Source organism: Prunus dulcis, chromosome 4 (assembly GCF_902201215.1).
Source record: "Prunus dulcis chromosome 4, ALMONDv2, whole genome shotgun sequence".
Lineage (NCBI taxonomy): Eukaryota > Viridiplantae > Streptophyta > Magnoliopsida > Rosales > Rosaceae > Prunus > Prunus dulcis.
Window position 1 is genome coordinate 8971236 of NC_047653.1, and position 7125 is coordinate 8978360.

Sequence of the window (7125 nt, forward strand, 5' to 3'; positions counted from 1 at the left end):
GTAGAAAGAGGGCAGATTGGGCTGCCTTCATTGGGTTGATCTAAGTAGCTAAAAAATACCCTCTTTTTTTTTTTTTTCCGCTGCTGCACATCTATCACTTTTTCAATCATTTATTTATGATGATATTTATATATATGTATGTTTTTTTTTATAATAGGTACTTTGAAAGAAAGTGAAGAACGTGGACGCCCTATACTGCTTGGGTTTGATCCATCTCTCCGACTTGGTGATAACCCGCTCAAGCGCTTAGGCTTTACGTAAGTGGAGGACAAGTGAAGAACGTAGACGTCCTATACCGCTTGAGTTTGATCCATCTCTCCGACTTGGTGATAACCCACTCAAGCGCTTAGGCTTTACGTAAGTGGAGGACGAGTGAAGAACGTAGACGTCCTATACAGCTTGGGTTTGATCCATCTCTCCGACTTGGTGATAACCCGCGCTCTCCGACTTGGTGATAACCCGCTCAAGCGCTTAGGCTTTACGTAAGTGGAGGACGAGTGAAGAACGTAGACGTCCTATACCGCTTGGGTTTGATCCATCTCTCCGACTTGGTGATAACCCGCACAAGCGCTTAGGCTTTACGTAAGTGGAGGACGAGTGAAGAACGTAGACGTCCTATACCGCTTGGGTTTGATCCATCTCTCCGACTTGGTGATAACCCGCTCAAGCGCTTAGGCTTTACGTAGAGGAAGACAAGTGAAGATTGTTTCTCGAGACATTCCACCTTTGCCCGGCTCTTCAAACTTGTATAAGTAAGCTCTGTTTGTTTTTTTTTTTTGGGTATGAAGTCACCAGCCTGATACTGAATATTGTTTCATGTCTCTCATCTTATATAGATGGCCTTCTTCAAGTGTTTTAAGAAAGGAACCGTTACTATTCTTGAGGATGAAAGTGATAGCCGGGACGAAGGTACCACATTGCTTGTAGGTGCGCCTCTCCTAGCTTCGGAAGTATCTGAGGTGGACAATTATCTTCATATTTCGTCTTGGTCTCAAGAGGTGTTTTGTCAACTTAGCAGCTTCAAAAAATCTAAATCTACAGATAGGGACCTTCACTCCACTGTTTTACAGTTAAAGTTCTCACATCATACAGAGACTGATTCATTAGGGGCGTTCGAACTTCTTAGCGATCGAATCCATAATGGGGCAGTGAATTGGGATCCTATTCTTCAGACGGCTGGTGAATCTACATTTACCCAGTATTACTGGGAATGGCTTGAAGATGTGCTAAGTAGAAATACCCAGGTTCTTAAGAGCGTCGGTCTATATAATGCAGTGTTTGCCTCATTATTTAGCTATGATCGACACGCTCCAGTCATTCGAGCCTTCTGCGAGTACTGGTGTCCTGCAACAAATACTCTTCATACATCGCAAGGAGAAATGTCTATTTCCCTTTGGGATCTTCATGAAATCGGCGGTCTCCCTATTACAGTCGATTTTATGATGAAGTTATTCCAAACATTGAGAGTCTCAATAGGAAGGACCATAAAGGCATGCCTTATATCCCACATATTTGTCGTTACTTGTTCTTAGCGTACCACAAAATTTTACAGGACTCCAAAGGAAAGTCTGGAGTGAGAATGACTATTTGGATAAAGTACTGGTATCGAGGGCCATTCAGGCATAAAAAGTCTTCAAGGAAAACTGTACGGAACAAGTCACAAAAGCCAAAGGAAGACTCGGATTAGTCTGGTATCATTGCGGCGGCATTGAAACGTACTGAGGAAGAGGAAGGGGTTTTTGAAGATTTGGGTATAGCTGATGAAGACATGGATAGATCCTATTTGGCTGCATTCCTTGCTTGCTGGTTGTGCAAATTTGTATTTCCCAAAGATGACATAACTTTGATTAGACCAGGGGTTTTCAAAGTTGCCAGTCGGATGGCGCATGGTGTATCATTTAGCTTAGCAGTTCCAGTATTGGCCAGTATTTACAAAGGGTTGAATGATATTTCTAGTGCAGATGATCCTGGAAACTGCACAACTGTTCTACCTTTCCATTATGTGTATGGGTGGTTGGGTGAATATTTCGACACACATTTTACATCATCTTCCGAGAGGTCCATTCCCATCATGGCAAGGTTCTCAGGAAGACTTTCAGCGAAATTTTTTGAAGATTCGACAGCTCGAGCTTTGTTCCGGACTTGTGGTAAAGTGAAAATGAATCGTCTAGCAAAAGTGTTCTCAGAATGCAAACAACTGACTGATGAAGATCATATTTCTAAAGAAGACTTTGAGTATTTGATATGTCTTCGTTCGGGATTCGTTACTCTACGACAGGAAAACTACCGAGTCATTCAACCTTATAGCCCACACAGGTTCAGTAGACAATTTTGTTATGTACAACATGTGCCAGGAGAACTTAAAGATGACGTCCGGAATGGGACTGTGCTATCAGTGTACTCACATTGGAAATCATGTTTGAAGATTGGTAGTGCATCTACAATAACCCTACCCACTAAAGACAATATTCGGGAGTTTGAGATTACATCCGACTATGTTATTTGGTGGTCAAAGGTGCATCGCTTTGAATCGACGAAATCAAAGACAATCTCAACCGCAGGCAAATCGTCGTCGCTTTCTCAGCCGAAATCTCTTAAGTCTCATGGCAATGAAGTTTTAGTTCATGATAAACTCGCCCGTGGTAAAGTGCTTCGAGTTCATCCAGAAGTTGAAGGTAGTTCTACTACTCCCGCATCTCGAGTTCAACACCCACCTCCAGTTGATGTTCCTCCAACTCGAGTCCCTAATGATAAAGGAGAAACAGAAAGCGTAGCAGATTCTCAGGAAGATTTCATTCCACTCAGTCGACGAATCCGCAATTTGAAGCGAGGGCATATAAGTAGCAATGAAGACAGTGAAGTCAACTTTAGGCATAAGAAGACAAATGTCGGACCTCTCTATTGTGATTTGGACGCGGCATACCCACTCGATGACGGGTTTTTTGGTGATGTGCCCGCTGCTTCACAACCGGTTCTAATGAATGAGGTATGCATTTTATTTTTTTTCTTGAGCTTCCCCTTTTCTATACATACATATATTAATTAATTATATATATATATATATTTTAGGGAGAAGTAGTGCATCATGTCCCTACTGTGTCTGAGCTTGTGCCATTTAATCATTTGCCTATTGAAGAGGAAGATGATGCGTTGCGCCCGATAAGTGCTTCAGGTGTTAGCCTAAGAGGTACAATGCCAATCTTTATCACGCTCCGTATTTAGAAATCTTTGATTCTATTTGCTTAACCATTACTCGTCGGTCAATGTAGGTTCACTTGCACAACAACATTTATTAAAGCCAGCTAATTATGCGTCCACTTCTGAAATGTCATGTGGGGAGCCCAAATTAGGTGTTGCAGACAAAACCCTTCACAAAGTAATCTCCGTTTTAGGAAACCAAGTAAAAAGCATAATCTTGAAGGCTTCATTGGAAAGGCTTCCCTCATTCAAAGATGAGCTTGGCAAGTTGATGACTACTCTTGACAATGTAGGGGCGAACGTCTCATCTTTACGAGCTATGATCGATGTGCTTATGGTGACTGCAGTTGACTATCATTCTGCACACTCTACTTACTCCCAAAAGCTATCTCCCGAGGCTCAGAGCGATCGTTTAGCCGCAGTTGACTCTTCACTTTCTATTGCCTTGGCTCTGCAACAAGCTGAAGAAGTTCATCAGTCTTCTATACTTAAGTCTATTCAATCTGCCAATACGCGTATGGAGGAGTTGAAAAGGGAACAAGAACAATTGGAGTTAAGATTGCGCCAACTAAACGGATCACTTTCAGAGAGTGATGCACAACTTTCTTATCATCATGGTGAAGTCACCCGCTTGAGAGAGGATAAGACCGAGGTTGAAGAAGCTCCTGTACTATCAGCTGTAGATGCCGAGACTTTAGATACATTACGAGTTTCCTTTGAGAGACTGCGTAACGACTTCAAGGATTTGTCTTGGGAATAGCAAATTCTGCTGTTGTAAACTTTCTTTGCTTTATTATATTTCTCTTTGAACTTGTCAAAGTGTTGATGTTTACTAAATAACTTTCATGATGAAATAAAAGCATTTTCTCATTTCATTTTTTTTTTCAATGGTTCGGGTTGACGTGGAAAACCCTTTGTTTTTATTTTGATGTGACTGAACTTGGAATTATTTGTCCAAGCTGCCTACGTACCCTCGATGAAAAGGGATCAAGTCATCACGTAGTTCAAGAAATTTTTTTTTTTTGTGTCCTAACTTTTGCTTGAACCGCCCTTTCGGGTTTTCAGTTCAACGGACTTTCTTGCGCTCTAATTTTTTGCTTAGACTGCCCTTTCGGGTTTTCAATCTAACGAGCCTTTTTTTTTTTTGGGGGGCCGTACGCAGTTTAGGCTCATGCGGGCCAGGAGCTGGTGTCACTTCATGCATAGTATCGTTTCAAGAATTTTCCGTTGATAGGGCCAATTCTTAAACCATCCTCTGCTATAATCTTGTAAGCGCCACTTGTGTATACTTCTTGTACTACGTAGGGCCCATCCCATTTCGAAGTAAACTTGCTTCCGATCTTGTGTGTTGTTATGATAGGTCTACGTAATGCGAGGACAAGATCTCCCACCTGAAAAGATCTGGGGCGTACTTTCTTGTTAAAAGCATTCAAAAGCCGGGCTTGATAACACTCTAAGCGTTGTTGCGCTTCGAGTCTCTTTTCGTCTAGTGCTTCTAACTCTTGGAGACGTAGCTTCGCATTCACTTCATCAGTCAATCCCTCTTGTATGGCCATCCTCAATGATGGAAGTTGACTTTCTAGAGGCAAGACTGCTTCCACGCCATATACGAGTGAGTACGGTGTAGACTGAGTAGGCGTCCGGTATGTCGTCCTATAAGCCCACAAAGCTTCATTTATCCTTTCATGCCAATCTTTCTTGGTTCTTCCAACAACTTTCTTCAACAGGCTGCAAAGAGTTTTGTTGAACGCTTCCGCAAGACCGTTGGCTGGTGCATTGTACATTGAAGAGTTGCGTTGTTTGAAACCAAAGTCTTCACACAATTTATCCATCAACCGATTCGAGAATGGCTTACCATTATCTGTGATGATGTAGCGTGGCACACCATACCGATTAATGATGTTTACCTTGATAAAGCTCACCACATTTTCTTTCTTCACTTCCTTTAGAGGCACAGCTTCTGCCCATTTTGAGAAGTAGTCTGTGGCTGCAAGGATGTAAGAATGACCGTCGGAAGATTTAGGTGCTATTGGTCCCACCACGTCAAGACCCCACGCATCAAATGGCCAAGAAGTAATTGTAGGATGTAGCGGCTCCGGCGGTTGGTGGATAAAGTTGGCATGGAATTGACATGCTTGGCACTTCTTCACATAATCCATGCAATCCTTGACCATAGTCGGCCAATAGTAGCCCATCCTTTTTATTTGGAAATGTAGCTTTGGCCCTGATTGATGTGCTCCACAAATTCCTGAGTGAGCCTCTTCCATTGCTTTGAATGCATCTTCTTCGTCCAAGCATCTTAGAAATACACCTTCAAATGAACGACGGTAGAGAATTTCTTTGTAATAAATGAATCGAGGTGCCCGACGTCGTACCTCTGATCGATGTCTTGAATAATCTGGCAGTTTTCCATGCTCAAGATAATCAATTAAAGGTTGTCTCCAGTTGTCAACGTCAATGGACAGTACCGAGATAACGTTGACTCCTTCTTGCGATGTCCTAAGCGTTAATGAAACGACCCAACGTTGGCAAACTGGAAGATTTATTGCTTCTTCTTTTGTCAATGCCAATGTAGCGGCAAGGTTGGCTAATGCATCTGCCATTTGGTTATCTTTTCTTGGCACATGCTCCAGCGTCATGGAGTCAAAGCTTTCTAGTAATTGCGTGGCTAATTGGTGGTATGGAATTAGATCATCCTTTCTAACTTCATAGTGAGTCAGCAGTTGGTTGATCACTAACATGGAGTCACCATATACTTCTAAGCTCGATATCTTCATCTCCACGGCCATTTGTAAGCCCATGATCAAAGCTTGGTATTCTGTAACGTTGTTCGAGCAAAGTTCACTTAAGGAGAATGAATAGGGCAACACGTGCCTCTCGGGTGATACGAAGACTACGCCAGCTCCCGCCCCGTCTTTACGAGCCGATCCATCAAAGAACATCATCCAAGCAGGAGAAATGTCAGCGAAGAAGATTTGTTCGTCGGGTAAGTCATCTGAAATTTCCCAGTCTGCTGGAATTGGATGATCGGCTAGGAAGTCTGCAACAGCTTGCCCCTTAACCGCCTTTGCTGGAGTGTAGATGATTTCATATTGATTGAGAAGTAACGCCCACTTGGCCAAACGCCCCGTCAAGACTGGTTTTGACATAACGTACCTCACCGGGTCGGCTCGTGCAATTAGATGGACCGTGAATGCTTGCATGTAGTGTCTTAACTTTTGGATAGCAAAAACAAGTGCAAGACACGTCTTTTCTATAGGCGTGTAATTTAGTTCGGAACCAGTAAGCGTTCGGCTTAGATAATAGAGTGCTTGCTCTTTGTGTAACTCATTCTCTTGCGCTAAAAGGGCTCCAATTGACCTTTCTTGAGCCGCAATATACAATTTGAGTTGTTTTCCTGGAATAGGAGCTCCTAACAGCGGTGAACTCGATAGGTACTTCTTTATGCTTTCAAAGGCATTGTGACAAGCCTCATCCCAAACAAATGGAACATCCTTTTTCATAAGGCGACTGAATGGTTGACACCTCCCAGCTAAGTTTGAGATGAATCGCCGAATAAACGCGAGGCGTCCTTGTAAACTTTTCAACTCACGTAAATTTCTTGGCTCGGGCATATCTCGGATGGCTTTAATCTTAGTCTGATCTACTTCGATGCCTCGATGTTTAACGATGAAACCAAGGAATTTACCTGATGTGACGCCGAAAGCACACTTCAAAGGGTTCATCTTGAGTTGGTACTTCCGCAATCTGTTAAACACCGTTCTCAAATCTTTCAAGTGATCTTCTCTTCTTTTTGACTTGATCACCAGGTCATCAACGTAGCATTCGACATTCTTGTGAAGCATGTCACCAAAGATCTTTTGCATTGCACGTTGATAGGTCGCACCTGCATTCTTGAGGCCAAATGGCATCACCTTGTAACAGTAA